This window comes from Leopardus geoffroyi, chromosome A3, assembly GCF_018350155.1.
Source record: "Leopardus geoffroyi isolate Oge1 chromosome A3, O.geoffroyi_Oge1_pat1.0, whole genome shotgun sequence".
Taxonomy (NCBI): Eukaryota; Metazoa; Chordata; class Mammalia; order Carnivora; family Felidae; genus Leopardus; species Leopardus geoffroyi.
This window is the reverse complement of record NC_059336.1, coordinates 109,593,348-109,610,837: the sequence shown is the minus strand read 5'-3', so window position 1 is coordinate 109,610,837 and position 17,490 is coordinate 109,593,348. Positions and strand designations below refer to the sequence as shown.

The following is a 17,490-nucleotide window of genomic DNA, read 5'->3' as shown; positions in this document are numbered from 1 at the left end:
TCACAGGCCCTGATTCCAGAATGTGCTTCAATCTGCACAGGGCAGACAGCAGTGTGGCCCACACACCATGCCCGCCCCCTTTCTCTCTGAAAAGAGCCCTTTGTAACTTCTTTAAGAAGGAAACACCTCCATCAGGGGAGGAACATTATTTGCTTCCTGTTAGAACAGACTCTTACTTAGGATCAGGTTCCATGCCAGCCCCATGCCCGCAGGGAGCAATGATGGAAAGAGGAGGAAGGGGCCCTCTGGGGGGTGAGTGGTTTAGCAGGAAAGGTTCTGGAGAGCTTAGAGCATGGGGGCTGGATGTCTACAAATCCGGCCTTTTTCAACCAAAAACTCTCCCCTGTCTTCCACCAGTCTGTCCTCTTGAAATGCCTGAGAAGTGGCATCAAGGTGGTCAGTCTGGGCGCTTAGTGGTTGGGTCAGTTTGACCCTTAGATGCCTGCCAGCCTTTCCCAGGGTAGGTTAAAGTCAATCACTCTTTCACTCATTCAGCGGTCCTTCACCAAGCACCTACTTTCTGCTGGGCCCTGTGCCAGGCACGAGGACACAGCAGGACAAGAGACAGACTTGTGTCACATCCCCCGGAACGTAGAGTCTAGGGGGAGGAGATAAACAACCATGGAAACAGCTCTCTAATCACAAATGTGGGAAGGCTATAAGGGAATATTTCCTCCGGGGTGGGGAATACGATGGAGGCCAGGCAAGGAGTCCTGCCTGAGGAAGTGACCGAATCTGTTAAAGCAAGAAAAAGGGCAGGGTACAGGAATCTGACCCCCCCCTCCTCACCCCCCGGATTTTAGAATCCAGCCAGACACTGTTTGGCCTTGGCCTGGATGCTTTATGTCCCCAAAGCCCAGATTAAATAGCGGCGCATGGAGACGGGTCACTTATTTCTGGCAGGAATTGAGAAGCTGGAACTAGCAGCCTAAGGTCCCTGGTGTAGAAGGGACTCCCCTCTAGGGGACAGCAGCTTGAGGCCCAGGAGCCAGTGCCATGAGACTCCCAGGATTCCTAAAGCAGAAATGACAATATGTCTACCCTCACCCACAAATATTTGTGAATCTTTTGTTAAAAGAAGAACAGAGGGTACTATGGTAATTTTATTTTTCATGTTTTGAGGAACCTCCATGCTGTTTTCCATAACGGCTGCGCTAATTTACGTTCCTGCCAGCTGTGCACAAGGGTTCCCTTTTCTCCACATCCTTGACAACCCTTGTTATCTTTTCTCTTTTTGATAATAGCTACCTTGACAGGTGTGAGAGGATATCTCCTTGTGGTTTTTATTTGCATGTCTCTGATGATTAAAGATGCTGAGAAGCTGTTAGCTATTTGAATTTCTTCTTTTGAGACATGTCTATTTTTTTTTACATGTCAAAAATATTTCAATAAGCTATTAAAAAAGAAAAAAAAAAAGGACGTCTATGCCTCTTGTAAAAATCAAGGGAGAAATTCCACGTAGGCTCCTGCAGACCTATGACTGTCGCTGCAGTGGAAATACGCTTAGGTAGCCCGCTTCACCTGCACCCCACAAACGCGTGCCCCACAGACACACACACAGCACCTCCACACGCGGGTACACACGCTCCTACAGAGGAAAAGACAGTTGAAAGTGAGAAGGAGAGCGCAGGCTACCTCAATAAACTGATATCCTTTGGAGTCAAGGGTTCTTTTATTTAATTCTCTGGATAGCTGAATATTAACCTAAACGTTCCTTTTATGGTCGAAAACACCTTGGTCCCGGGTCTTCCATGAATCTAGTACACCAAAGGCCGTTACATTGTTCATGGGCAGATGAGCAAATTGAACACTAGAGTCTTTTATTCTGAATTTCAGTGTACCTTAGAGGAGGTTGGGTTGAATGTGTGGAAAGGATAAAAGAAGGCTCATCTGGATGTAGGACATGATCGCTCTCAAGGCATTTATACTACATTACTGCCTTTGATCTATGCAACCATCCTGTGAATTAGGCAAGAAACATTTCAGCTTTAAAGAGGAGGAAACTTATGTTCCAAGATGTTAACTTACCCAAAAGTCATATAATTAAGTTGTTTTGTTTTGTTTTTCATCTTGACCACTGTATTCTTCTGTACTGTCTTCAACACTCTGGAAGATATATATATGTAACTTAGAATATATATTTATAAATAAAACATATAATATATATTATATGCTGTATATTTTATATATTAGTATATATGTATATTATATATATTTTTAATTGCATTCTTAGTTGTCTTAATATTCATCTCTTCCTAAAATTATGGTGCAGAAAATAAAATCTGACAAGTAACTCCAAATTTATTGTTTGTCGGCATAATTACATTTTACTATATTTTGTTTTAATCCTGTTAATGAAATTTTGCAAGGAGCCCAGAAGATCTTCCCTAGAGTCCTAAATTAAACACACATGGATCACATATGCATCCAGCTCAATTACACGGCAGTTCCAAGTTCTTAATTTCAACCTTTCATTTGAATGAAAATCTTTACTTTCTTTTCACTGTTTTTTTTTGTTTGTTTGTTTTTTATTTTGTTGTAATGGCCAAGGAAAGGAGTAGGGGGTGGGGTGTTTGGCCGCATCTTGCTTGTCTCTTTCGACAATCGTCAGCGCCATCTACTGTCAAGAAATAAAATCGCGAAGTATTGCAATAACTTGTCAATGCAATTAGGGGTTATGTAGTGCAGGAAAGAAATTTTGCATCCCCAGGGACTTAACTAATAAATTCGTGTACACATATTTTTTATTTTAGATCATGAATTCCTTAGGCAACTTGCAGAAAGAACCAGATGAAATAAAAATAGAATTATCTTTGTTGAGGACTAACTTTGGAAGAGGAAAATACGGGCTCCCAGCTAAACCACTTAGTAGATACCTTTACCCTCAGATTTTCGCCTGTAAAATATGAATAATTATAAGATCCTTCTGCTGATTAAATGATAGATGTAAAATTTACCCCAAAGCTAGCAGAACAAGGTAGCTTTGTTCTATGACATTTACTGAGCACCTGTTAAGTATCAGATTGTGCTAGGAATTTTCTTCATAGCAATTCTGTGAGATGGCAAGCTTCTGAGATAGGAGAGACCACACCCAAGATTATACACAGCTAAGTGAGAACCAGGTTTAAACCCAATTTTTCAACTGATTCCAAAGTTGTTCTCATTCCTGACAACTCACAAAACATGGCTTTGCATTCCCTTCTGATATCTTTCTGTGGATGTTCATTTTGGGGGCAGTCAGGTATTGATACGGACCCCATCCTTTGTGGTCTGATGCATAGATCTCTTTGCATAGAAGAGCCAAGTTTGCCTAACCATGCTATGCATATGTATATTTAAGAAAGTAATTTCAGGAAGAAGTTTAGAGAGTTTGGCATGTAACCTTGACCGTAACCAAGAATGAAAAGGATGATAAGCGTTTAGGCCCACGTGTCCTCATAGCATTTTACACAGACCTCTCTTTTACTATTATCTCACTGTGTTATCAAATTTTTTTACAAATGGATGAGTGAAAAATGGTTACATACTATTTTTCCCAGGACAAAGAGATGGTATCTCTCTAAGGTCTTTGAGGACAAAGACCTTAAATTCTACCCTGCCAGCAATGGTGGTCATCATTCATTTAAGATTTATTGGCTTGATTGCCAAGTAGTATTCCATTGTATATATAAACCACATATTCTTTGTCCATTCATCACTTGATGGACATTTGGGCTCCAAATTGTCCTTAGACACAAACCACTGTAAAATGCCATCCTTCCCCCTTTTTGATAACTAAATTTAGAGAGAATTTCTTTTAATTCGAATGTCTTCTATAGGGAATATGAAAGGATTTTACTAAGATCCAAAAAACCCCCCAACAATTGGAAACTGATAAAATGCTTATATGAATCACAAAATTGTATTGCTAAAGTTGCTATAACCTAAGGGTGTTCGGCCACCCAGCTGTCAAAGAAGAAACCTGTCATCTGGAAGGGCTCTGAGTACTGAGTGAAATAACGTATACAGAGCATCTGGTCCAGTGCTTACCAGCTTCATTCTTTCACCTACAAGCACATTTCCCAACACTTGAGCAAAGAGCTGATGAAGTGAGAGACTGCGCCATGACGATATCTGGGGTAAAGCATTTCAGACGGAGAGGACAGGAAAGATAAAAGGACGGGAGAGATAAGGGCTCCCTAAGATGCAAATATGCCTGGCTCAGCAAATGCCAGAAGGTGTTCCTTCACGCCTTTGCTCCCACAGCTCAGCAGAGGTTTTCCTGATGCGGCTCTCACGACCACATTGATTTAAGGTGTGTAAGTATTGGCTGTGACTGTGTAGAGACACCATTGACAAAGTCCTGGCCCTTGCAGTGTGCCTCAAAGGTTATAAAGAAAAGGAGCCAAGGTGAAGTTCTCTGTGGCAAGACCATTCCCGCTTTATGACTATTTCATTTACCATGTTGTAACGGATGACTGGGTTTCCAGGCTAGACCACAGGACCCTACTTAACATCTAAAGTAGGTGGAATGTGGGGCATTTGTAATAGAACACACTGTAAAACAACTCTGTCGGCAATGTATAACACAATGGTCTAAGTTCCATTTCAGCCCTGACATTCTGTATTTCTATGATCTATATAAAAGGAACAAAGGGAAAACTCATTACCTGTACTAGGGGCAGAATGAGTCTTTGTGGGTTGACCTGGAGACCCAACAAACACTTAAAACATCCTCTCTACAGAAAAATGAGTTCTGGGTTTCAAATGCTAGGCTTATAGACATGCCAAACAGACCATTCGTGAACCGAAGACTTCCCAGGGTGGGTGAGAGCGTCCCCAGTGGCAATGGGCAAGAAAAGATGAAAGAACAAAGCCCAGAGCTACTGAAGCTGGAATCTTACGGGGGAAACACTTATGACAGAGAACCCAAATATAGAGCCCTCGGAGAGCCTCAAGCTTCAGCATTACACGGCTGGTAGTGTCACAACACAAGGCCAGCAAACCACGATCTGTAGAGAAGACTGCGAAATGTCTGTGGCCAACTGATGGGGCTCTGTAAAGAACTCCAGAAATGTCAACATGCTTTTCTCTCTACGTTTTTTGGAGTACATGTCTTTTTCCCTTGGCAGCCTGAAATATCACCTGTCTCTAGGATTAAGATTGTTACAGCAGGAGCACAAACTGGATAAAAAAAAAAAAAAAAAAAAAAAAAAAAAAGTTTGATATTTTGGATCATAGCTTCAGTTATTCAAAACAGGATTTTGTAGTAAAACACCACGAGTAAAACTCAAGCTTAATTCAGAGAGAGAGAAAGTTCTTCCAACATTCTGTTATTTCCTTCTTTGACATATGAAAATCCCTATTGACCATAAAAGTCCATATAGGAAATAAAAAAGAGGGGAGAGGATGGGGCGCCTGGGTGACTCAGTCGGTTGAGTGTCCGACTTCAGCTCGGGTCATGATCTCACAGCTCGTGAGTTCGAGCCCCGCAGCTGGCTCTGTGCTGACAGCTCAGAGCCTGGAGCTTGCTTCCCATTCTGTGTCTCCCTCTCTCTCTCTCTGTCCCTAACCCACTCGCATTCTGTCTCTCTCAAAAATAAATAAACGTTCAAAAAAAAATTTTTTTTTTTAAAAGAGGGGAGAGGAAAGTGTTGGTCTCTAGACCCAGGCACTGGTTAGGAAGGAGAAAGAAGCTGACTGCTTAGGTTAGACAAGCTTCCACATACTGATTTGGTACCAAGAAGCTCACACCAGTGAATGTGAATCAACTCACTGCTTTATTCAGCAAGAAAATCGTATTAACCATCCTTTAAAAGTTGGCTGAACTATGCAATGTACTTACTGATACAGGAAAAAAAGTGGAATGACATCCTGGCTGATAAGTCCAACTTAAATCATTCTCTTTGTTATGTGTTAATATGGATGCTGATCCATAAAAAAACAATAGTTTCTTGATGAGGCACGATGGCTATGGAGGGGCAAAGCTCTAGGGACTCAGGGATATTTGAACTGTGAGATGAGCTCAAAGTGTTTCTGCAAGGTAAGAAACCACTTTAGTCCCAGCTTCTGTAGATGTGAAGGAGACAGCCAGACTTGCGTATGCGTTTGACGTCTTTGGTGTTTTTAACAATCATGACGCTGCCATGCAAGGAAGGAAGGCACCGTGGTCTTCAATGTGAGATAAGATCAATAGGCAAACACACAAGTTAGGAGCTTGGAGTCAACGGTTTCTACATACGGTGGCAACAATAATTACATGTGAGGCAGATGATGATCTTATTATGGAACACTGGAGAAAAGTTAACACACTTTATGTGTTTGGTAGAACGTCTTGAGTCTTTCCACCAAAGAAGATCCACACAGGGGCGCCTGGGTGGCGCAGTCGGTTAAGCGTCCGACTTCAGCCAGGTCACGATCTCGCGCTCCGTGAGTTCGAGCCCCGCGTCGGGCTCTGGGCTGATGGCTCAGAGCCTGGAGCCTGTTTCCGATTCTGTGTCTCCCTTTCTCTCTGCCCCTCCCCCGTTCATGCTCTGTCTCTCTCTGTCCCAAAAATAAATAAACGTTGAAAAAAAAAACATTTAAAAGAAGATCCACACATAGGAAAACCATGGATATAGAATCCATTTCCGTCATCAAAGATCATGTAAACATTCCACTGTTATGAAGAAAGAATGTTTGTAATTAAATTTTGCTAATGTTTAATATTTAAAACATATTTGCTAATGTTTAATATTTGATGTTTAATATTTGCCTAATGTTTAATATTTAAAATGTTGGTACAAGGTATATGTAGTTCATAAATAAATACACATACACCAGAGGCTCTTTGGTCCTCTGAAGGTCCTGTAAAATCTAGTCCCTTCTACACAGTAGCTGCTTAATAAAGTTATGGTGATGTAAATTACTGATGAAGGAACCAGAAGAAATGTTAGGAAATCAAATCAAAGGTGCCAGTAACAAGAGTTTAATAGATTAAATAAAGGGTTGTGCCAGCATTGCGGCTGGTTTCTGGTTGCCATGGAAACCAGGCACCCTTCAGTCCTCCTATTTTGAAGCCCAGATTACTGAGGACAATTGGCCGGAGAGAATGGGGCAAAGAGGCCATTGCTGGAAAAGTGACCTGGCCCAATTACTCAACTTCCTCATCGGTGAAGCCAGAGGGACAGACCGGATGACGTCTCAATCCTTGGGCTGGTATTTGGCCTGTGTGTTCCTACAAGAACATTCCAGGTCTTAATGTGTTGAAACACTTTCCTACTGGTGGCTACGAGGCTACTGGCACACTTCCCTTAAGGGGTCCCCTACAACCTCCCTACCCTCACTATGCAAACCCTTCTGTCCTTTCTCATTCCCCCTGGATCTCCCCCCGATCTGGCAACAAAGGGCTAAAGCCTTGGCTCAACAGCGGACTTCCAGACCCAACCCAGCGCTGTCACCTTGGTAAGTCACTGTCATGCCCTCCCTGGTCAGGCCCCTGCCATATCTCACAATCCAGCCTCCTCGAGTGTGCAATGGAATATGGGGGTGGCCCTCCTCGGAGGGTTTGGCTGGACGGGGAGGTGAAGATGTGCCCAGGATTGAGTTACCCAGCTTGGCTGCCCAGACTGTGTCTCAGTCTCTGCACTGGTGTCCTGCTCAGACAAGGCCCGGGAAAGCAGGAAACTCACAATCCACAGGGATGGACTTGGCGTCTCCAGCCATGGAGAGGTGAGCAAATCGGTGCCGGACCGTCCATGGCTCAGTGGGACGCTTCTTCGTGAGGGCTAAGTTTAAGCTGCTTGTTTAGACGTTTTCAGTCGCCAAGCTGTGGCCGATGCATCACGCACTCAAGGCTACTACTGAAGGTAAAGAAAAAGTTTGTACAAACACTTGAGCTGCGGGAGGGGATTTGAAGCTCAGGTCCTCAGAAACGTACCTGAAGACTCTGAGAATTAACTGATTCCTTCCTCCGACATCCTATTTGGTGCTTATGTTGGTGGCTAAACTCCGGCTTGATTTCTCAATATTGTAAAACGTTTTGTGGGCTGCACAGGACTCTAACATGCACGATTGTATCTGCTTCTCACAGCAACCCCATGCTGGGCAGTAACTATTATTACTCATTTTACAAACAAGCAAACAAAGAATCTCAGAGAGGTTCGATAACCTGCCTGCGCTGTTTCTGAAGTCAGGCCCTCAGGCTTTAAATCCAATGTTTCCCATTACGTCATGTTGTTTCTTAAAGTCCTGTGAATAAAAACAGGGCCCTCTTTTGTTTGACTTAGCAGGAAGCAGCCCAGTGAAGCTTAGTGATGTACGTTCATTTCTGAAGCAAGTAGGTGGCAGCTAGATTAGGCGGAGTTTGAAAAGAAGTACAAGACAGGGCCCCAGGAACTTGCTGCCCTGTCAGTAAAACAATACACGTACCCCTGGGACTCATCATGAAAAATATAAGAACCCACTCTTTTTCGGTCGTAAGAACTTAACTGATTTCTCTACCGATAAGTACAGTTCATTGCCACGTTGCCTTTTCAGCAAGTGAAATAAACAGAAAACTTAGCAGTAGAAAGTTGACTTCTTGGATGCGTACCCATAACCAAGGAGGTAGAATAGGATGACAGATTCAATGAATGGGGAAGATTTCCCCAGGATTTGGAAAGAATGCAGAAGAAAGAAGAACAGCCTGCTCTGATTGTAGCATTGGGAGAGGGGGAAAACATGTTCAGGCAATGCATGTTTTCCGAACCTGCTAATGGAAGGAGTTCTAGAGAGAAGCCTGTAGACATTCTGTCACTTGTCCTCGCCTGAGTTTTTTTTGTGTGGATTTTCTTCTGTGGAGGAAGAGACTGAATAACTCTTCATGTCGTTTCATGGTTTTATGATTGTTTTGCCTGCCATATATGTAAGGAGATGAAGACATTTTTGTTCTTCCAGCAGCTGGTGGGTGAATTCCTCTTCACAGGAGTCCCATTCTTATTGGGGAAATACTCGATAGGCCCACTCAGAGGAGATTCATCTGGGGAGTGGGAAGGAGGGTGGGGACTGGTGACAAGGCCATGTGGGAAGGGCCGACAGTGCAAGGAGATGGAATTGTCTGCTTTCTATGGAGGGAGGGAGGTGGTGTTAGGAAGAGGAAGAGGAAGAAGAGAAGAAGGGAAGACATGGGAGATGTCAGAATGTGGGGTGTGGCATCAGACGACCCCTCTGACTCCTCTCTTACACCATCAACTTCTAGAGATGATTGAGTAGAATGACCAGGTACATAAGTTTCCAAGGCTCTGAGTTTCCAGGTTGAGGGAGAGACAAAACAGAGAAACATTTGTGAATGTAGGAGCTCAGCCCAAGTTCCATTAGAAAGTTTCCTAAATCCCCAATGGGCAAGGTGGTCTTAGATGAATTCTAGGTTCCATACTTAATCCCTTTAAGACATTTTGTACAATATGGAAACCAGGGCAAGTTGCGGGCTTTGCCAGTTTTCAAATTTGGGGTGAGCTTGTACCAGGTACCTTTTTGGTCCTCCTCAACTCAAGGCACCATGATTCTTTTTTTGTTCTAAATTGTAGTTTCTGGAAATCTGGTCTTTGAAGGCCCTCCAGGTGGTCTGCGGTTGCCCAAGTGCAATGAGTAGGTTTTGTTCGAAGAGTGTTTTTTGCTAGAGATTTGAATTCTCCAAAAAGGGTACAAAAATAGATATTTGACAATTGTAACCACAAAGATGGTCACACGCTAGGCAGACACGTCAAATGGTGTGGTTGTGGTGGGGTGTGTGTGTGTGTCTCTGCGTGTTCCATGGTTGCAAGCAGAAGCTTTGAGGTAGGTGGTCCAAGGGATTCTTTCAATGTGGTTCATAGTCTAAAATCTCACTTGGGATGAAGTGAAGCCAAGCACTTACAGGACACTAGGAAATCAAACCGCTTTGTTTGAGAATCTTGAAAATAGGTATTTGAAACTGATACTTCAACTGAGAAAATATCCTGACCCCAAACCTTCGCAATTCCATTTCTGACCATAATGGGAGGATATCTTAGCCACATAACTCTCTATCTAATTTTATTTCTAGTAGTGTAAGTAGCTACCCAGCTTTGAAGTTTAGTGCTGAGTCATATTTTAGGGGATGGTTTGGGAAGAGATTGGCTAGGAAATCCATTCTCAGAAAAGGTCTTTTGAAAACCTTCATTAATCTTTATCATGATACCTATTTTCTAACTTCACTTAAAAAAAATAATACCTGTCCATGACTTCAAAACCATGGCAAGAGTGCAAACCATTCAGATAGCAAGAACTTGTGGCAATAGAGTTTTATTTAAACTCCCCAAATCCTAAAAAACAGACATAGCTACAAGGGTGATTAAAAGGAAAACACTAAGGACACCTTCTACATAACTAGGTGAAAAAGAATTCTCATAGCTTCAGAGTGTGGGAGGGTGTGCCAAAACGTGAGACAGAAGCAAAGCCTGAGAGAGAGAAGAAAGTCTAAAAAGTTGTCAACAAGCCAGAGGATCCATAGATTATCAGCCAAACTCACCCCTGAAAAAAATGAGCCATACTCTGTGTGAGAACCTCGGTGAGCAAGTTGAAAATCATCTAATAAAAAAGGCTCCAGTTGGTGGGAAGATGGCTGGGCTGTGTCACTGTGGTGGTCCGAATCACAAACCCCCAAACATAGTCACGTTGTAATCCCTGGAACCTGTGAATGTGTCTCCTTACATGGCAAGAGGGATTGGGGCACCTGGGTGGCTCGGTCGGTTAAGCGTCCGATGTCAGCTCAGGTCATGATCTCAGGGCTCATGAGTTCAAGCCCCATGTTGGACTGTGCTGAGCTCAGAGCCTGGAGCCGGCTTCAGATTCTGTGTCTCCCTCTCTCTCTGCCCCTCCCCCACTTATGCTCTGTCTCTCTCTCAAAAATAAATAAACATTGACAAAAAAAATTTTGATAAAAAAAAGGGATTTAGCAGATGTAATTAAGTTAAGGATATTGAGATGGGGAGCTTATCCTAGACTATCCAGGTGGGCACAATATAATCACAAGGGTCCTTATAGGAGGAAGTCAGGGGGATCACAATCAGAAAGGAGATGTGGCAACAGAAGCAGAGGCTGGAGTGACACGTTTTGAAGATGGAGGAAGGGGCCACAAGCCAAGAGTGCAGGTAACTTCTGGAGGCTGGAGAAGGCAAGGAAGTGGACTCCCCCACAGAGTCTCCAGAGGGAGTGGGGCACCACCAATGCCTTGATTTCAAGTAAGTGGAACATGTTTTGGACTTCTGACCTCAAGAATTGTAAGCTCAGTTTGCATAGTGTTAGCCGCTGAGGTTCTGGTGATTTGTTACAGCGGTAATAGGAAACAAATACCCTGGAAACCATGTCTCCCAGAATCCCCTTTCCTGTATGTCCTGGTTAGAGTTGGCCAAAAGACAAACTTGGACAAGATTTGGGAAGTGAGAATGAGTGAAGCAGGAGCTGTTTCTCTCAGACAGTCTTCGTGATTAGGTGCCCTGCAGAGGCCATCCAGGTTGGCCTCATTCTCCTTGGCTACATGTCTAGCTCTTCCAGACTATAGGCCCTGCTGAGCCATGGCAGCCCTGGGCCTCCCATCAGATGCTTGGCCATGAACCCACAGAGGCCACAGCTACACCAAGGCGAGAGCTTCCTATAGACCCTCTTATGAGTTCCCCTTCATAGCCCCACATCAGAGCTAGACACGTGGATTTTCAGATTCCATCACATTCTCCAACTTATCCTACAAGACCAGAGCTTTGAGAGGACTAGTTAGATAATGTTGGTGTTTCTCAAAGTGATTATACCATTTACTCTGCAGAGAGTGGATTTTTCTATTGTCCCGTAACCTCGACAACACTTAATATTGGCTGATTCATCTTGACTAATCCACAAGCTATGTGCTGATATCTCTTTGTGGCTTCACTTCACAGTTCTCTGATAACTAATGACATTGGACATAATATTTTTTTTTAATTTTTTTAATGTTTATTTATTTTTGAGAGAGACAGAGACAGAATGCCAGTGGGTTAGGGGCAGAGAGAGGGGGAGACATAGAATCCAAAGCAGGCTCCAGGCTCCGAGCTGTCAGCACAGAGCCCGACGCGGGGCTTAAACTCACGAGCTGCGAGATCATGACCTGAGCCAAAGTCAGATGTTCAACTGACTGAGCCGCCTAGGGGCCCCTGGACATAATATTTTTAATGGCCTTCTACATCTCCTTGTTTCTGAAGCATGTGTGACTTTTGCCCATTTTTCTTCTAGGTTGTCTCCCTTTTCCTTGTGGATTCATGATTGTTCGTATACTCTGAATATTAGTCCTTTACCAATATTCTATTGCAAACATCTTATCCCAGGACATGGCTTGCCTTTTCACTACCTTTAAATATTGATGTGATCTGGGGCGCCTGGGTGGCGCAGTCGGTTAAGCGTCCGACTTCAGCCAGGTCACGATCTCGCGGTCCATGAGTTCGAGCCCCGCGTCGGGCTCTGGGCTGATGGCTCAGAGCCTGGAGCCTGTTTCTGATTCTGTGTCTCCCTCTCTCTCTGCCCCTCCCTCGTTCATGCTCTGTCTCTCTCTGTCCCAAAAATAAATAAACGGAAAAAAAATTTTTTTTTTTTAAATAAATATTGATGTGATCAACTGTATCAGTCTCTTTTATGGATAGTGCTTATCATGCCTACACTAAAACTCAGCAATTCTTCTTCTAGATGTATGCCCCAGAAAAACTCTTGAGAAATTCTCCAGGCACAGGAATATTCACAGAAGTGTGGAGGGAGAAACCCAGAAGCTCTGTAAATGTCCATTGAGAAAGGAGATGACGGGTGCCTGGCTGACTCAGTCAGTAGAGTATATGACCCTTGATCTTGGGGTGATAAGTTCAAGCCCCACATTATCGGTAAAATTTACTTTAAAAGAGAGAGAGAGAGAGGGAGAGAGAGAGGAGATAAATCCATGGAGGCATATACATGGTAGTGAACTACAAACACATGTGTCCATATGGATTTTTCTCAAAAGCCTACTGTTCATTGAAAAAAATAATTCCTTTTGTTAAAAATTCAAAATCAGCCCAAGTTAAATAATCTATTATTTAGGGATAAACAAACAAACAAAACAAAACAAAACAAAACAAAACAGAACGAAAACCAGAGGTGGTAAGCTCTAAAGACAAGGAAGGAGGTGATTTGTACAAACCTCAGGATTATGGTCACCTCCTGAGTGAGGGAAAAGTTGTGAGGTGAGAGACACACGGGGGCTTCGAAGGTGCAGACGACATTCTACTTTTCCACCTACCAGGTGTCGGCACAGTTCTTCCCTTTATTACTATACTTTGAAATGAGCATATGTTTTAGATATTCATTGTTGCATGATTTCTTTTCTCAATAAAACATTTTAACACATTTCTCTCCTAACAATCGTTTTCGTCGTCCTGGGTTAAGGGAGCTCAAGATAATAGAAGATTCAGAGTACTTTAGGATACTGTGGATCTGTTGCCCAGTTAAGACTACAGACTGCCGGCCCCCATCCAGGCTACTGAGTCAGAATGTCCAGGGTGAGGCCACGGAATCAAATCAGTTTGCCCAGGTTTGGGGGCACCTAGTCTCCCACAGTACAGCACCTAAGGGTGTCAGTGGCTCCCTACCGCCCTCTCGTGGCCAGATTTTCCCATCCAAACTGAGCAGAGTAGCCAGCCAAGATGAGCGAGTGCAGACGGACTGTCTTGGGATCCGTGGTCTTGTCCAGGTTTGGTGGCAGCTCTGAGAACTTCTACCATTGAACTTCTACCAGGACGCAGTAGAGAGGACCCACTAGGCTTGTCTAGCATTTCTGTTTGAAGTCTTAGGCACTTTAGCCTGGCTTACTCGCCTGAAACTTTATCTGTGCTCCTCCTGACAGAGATGATCTCATGGAGCCGAAGACCTCTCTCACCTGCTCCAGACCCTCCTGCTGCTTGGTCCTCCCTCCCACAGAGATGCCCTGACTCTGTATCGTGCCCCCACCACCCCCCGGACTGGCCATCTGCACACAAGTGCCCTACATTACCTGGTCTCCTTTTCTGCCTGAACAAACAGCTGTCTGACTAGACCCCTGGTCCTGGCCTCTCTACAAGAGCCTATCCTGTCCTTTGGCTTCCAGAAGATGAGAGCTATTAAGAGGCCAAGAATCGGGGCATCTGGGTGGCTCAGTTGGTCGGGCATCTGACTTTGGCTCAGGTCATGATCTCGCGGTTTGTGAGTTTGAGCCCGTGGGTCGGGCTCTGTGCTGACAGCTCAGAGCCTGGAGCCTGCTTCAGATTCTGTTTCCCTCTCTCTGCTCCTCTCTCTCTCTCTCTCTTTCTCTCTCTCTCAAAAATAAGTAAAGCTTACAAAAAAAATTTTTTTTAAGAGGCTAAGAATCAAAAGCCACAGAGAAATGCAGGCCGGATGCACGCTCTGAGGCTCCATGAACACACTGCTTCTCCACCCCAATCCACCACCCTCCTCCTTTCTCTCTCTCTCTTTCTTAAATGTTTATTTATTTTTGAGAGAGACAGACTGTGAGTGGGGGACGGGCAGAGACAGAAGGAGACACAGAATCCGAAGCAGGCTCCAGGCTCCAAGCTCCGAGCTGTCAGCACAGAGCCCGACGTGGGGCTCGAACCCAGGAGCTATGAAATCAGGACCTGAGCCGAGGCTGGACGTTTAACCAACTGAGCCACCCAGGCGCCCCTCCTTTTTCTCTTTCTCTTCCTTAATCAGTCAGAGTTTCTGATTCCTGACATGGAGCTTGGAATGGGCAGGTTAGGTCAGAAAAAACCAGAACTGGTATATCTCAAAGGAAGAGTCTGGACAAGACCCCAGGGGCAGAACCCAAGTGTGGAGAGTCCTCACTCACGTTGCCCCATCTCTGTCCCCCTATTGGACCCTGCTAGAGTCCTGAAGTTACTGTACATGCTCATTGATCCCTCTCGAGTGAATAAGCTCTTACTTCGTCCCCAGGAGCCAACAACCTGCCCAGTGGAAGGTGGTGTGACGTAACGATTAAAAATGAGGAGCGCCTGGGTGGCGCAGTCTGTTAAGCGTCCGACTTCAGCCAGGTCACGATCTTGCGGTCCGTGAGTTCGAGCCCCGCATCAGGCTCTGGGCTGATGGCTCAGAGCCTGGAGCCTGTTTCCGATTCTGTGTCTCCCTCTCTCTCTGCCCCTCCCCCGTTCATGCTCTCTCTCTGTCCCAAAAATAAATAAACGTTGAAAAAAATGAATTTGGAGGGGCGCCTGGGTGGCTCAGCTGGACTTTGGCTCGGACTTTGGCTCAGGTCATGAACTCGCAGTTGATGAGTTTGAGCCCCGCGTCGGGCTCTGTGCTGACAGCTTGGAGCCTGGAGCCTGCTTCCGATTCTGTGTCTCCCTCTCTCTCTGTCCCTCCAGTGCTCATGCTCTCTCTGTCTCAAAAATAAAGACAAACATAAAAAAAAATTTTTTTTTTAAATAAAAAAAAAATGAATTTGAAGTAAGAGCTGGATTGGAATCTCTGCCCGCTTATATGCCAACTAGTCTTGGGACATTACTTTACATCTCTAAACCTCAATTTCCTCCCCTGCAAAGTGAGGATAACAATGTTTAACTCGAAGTTTGTTGTGATTATTGAATGAGACAGAGCATGGAGAAATGCTTATCACATTTCATACACGTGAAAGTAGGTAACGATGGGGTTTTGGGAGATGAGAGTGGGGTTCGCAGAGTCCAGAGCCAACAAGCAAGAAAGAATTCTTGGAGAAGCCTTTGGTGTAAAAAGGTGATTTTAATGAAGCACGGGGACAGAGGACCCGTGGGCAGGAAGAGCTGCCCGGGGACTGCGAGGAGAGACTAGTTGCGTACTATGGGGTTGGGGGAGGTGAAGTCCAGGGGAAGTCTCCAGTGAGATTTTCATATGCTAAAGTCTTCTTTAGAGAGTGGAGGGCCAGCTATTGTCAAGCTAAGGAGGTGTTTCCCTCTAGCAAAGCATTAGCATTCAGATAGTAAAGAGTTCCTGGACAAACGTTTTACTCTGCCAGCCTCAAGTATTCGTCAATGGGCTGCAGGTTGTAAGGAAAGTTAGTTCTCTCTGCCATTTCCTTCTGCCTTTGTTTCCCATATCACTATGGAGGGGTGATGGAGACTATGATCTCTATCACACCATTTAAGTTGGGAAGAAGTTTTGCATGGATGTAAATCTACCAAGAATCTTTTCTGGTTACTCTGTCAGTTAACCATTTGTTTTTCCCCTTTCCTTTTTTCTTGGGCAGCCAGGAGTGTCCGAGGAATATCACACATATCCCACCTGGTTTGGGGGGGGGGGTGGCGGGGGAGGGAGTGTTTGTGGCCTGTCAGCTTGCCTTATGCTCCCTCATGATTTAATACATATTGCTTATTATTTATTATCAAGTCCAGACCTTTTAGGGTTCCAAGGGCTGTATCTTAGAGGCGGAGTCGTTTGGAGCCCGATGGAAGCATCCATTGCCCAAAGGCTCCATTTGGAACAGCCAGCCACTCAGAGACTCTCTAGAAAATGCTCCAGTGTGACTCCATCCTGCCTGTTTCCTCCAAACCCTATCAGGGCGCTGGCCCAGAAGCTGGCCTTGCACCCTCTAGCCCAGGGATCACCTACCCTTCCCGTCTGTCAGGTAGGCGACAGCCCTGCTCCATCAGAAGAGGGAGGACCCTTTCTGTCTGCTCTCTCCTCGGCTTGCTTCTCCCCTTCTTTCCCTCCCTTCCCTTCCCCTCCCCTCCCCTTCCCCCTGGCCAACATTTTCACCTGATACTGTTTTCCCTATATCTCTCAGCTGTCCCTCGGAGTCTGGGCACCGAAGCTCCCAGTTCCAGAGAACGTGGCTTCCTAATCAGGTATCACATTGTTACTCCCGCTTCAGATCTAACGGTTGAATCCCTCAAAGCAACTCTTCAGAGCACCCCCAGGAAAACAAAACAAACACAAACACAAACAAAAAAGCAACACACACGCGATGCCTGGATAACCTCAGCTGTGAGGTGTTCTGTGCCCAGGGGCAGCCTACCTCTGCTCCTACCCTGCAGCCTGCCTTGCTTACTCAGTGCTTTCCTCCTCCTGCCTTCCCTAGTCAAATCTCTGGTGTGAGGAACACAAAGAACTCCTTGGGCTGCTTCTCCTTGAAGGTGAAGCCTGAGAGATGGCCCATTGCTAGGGAGGCCAGCATGGACCAGAACGCATGCCCGAAGCACTGCCTGGCTCACTGGGGGTGTTTCCTCAAGGCATGTTCTCTAGGACACAGAGCCTGGCGTGTCCTTGAGAGCACCGTGAGCACACTCGCCCTGCTTCGAACCGTAAAATAAACTCTTTATTCCTGACTAGACATGGAAGACGCTGGAACCCCGACGGCAACCATGAAACCCGAGTTATGGATCGAGTCCCGCGCTCGTTGGCTACGTGACCCTGCTAAGTTATTTTCCCCTCTCTGGCTTCCTCATCTGTCAGATGAGGGGGCTGGGCTGGGTGGCCTCAGAAGCCTCTTCCAGCTCTGATGGGTCCCCATCAGGTTCA

At 45.1% G+C, this 17,490-nt stretch overlaps 1 long non-coding RNA gene across 1 annotated transcript in view; it reads left to right on the top strand.

Moving 5' to 3' along the window:
- Nucleotides 1-14,142, top strand: part of LOC123581229 — a 37,205-nt gene extending 23,063 nt beyond the window's left edge. The window contains exon 3 of the long non-coding RNA XR_006703682.1: nucleotides 13,853-14,142. This is a non-coding gene — a long non-coding RNA (uncharacterized LOC123581229). The remainder of the gene's footprint in view (nucleotides 1-13,852) is intronic.
- The last annotated feature ends 3,348 nt before the right edge of the window (nucleotides 14,143-17,490 follow it).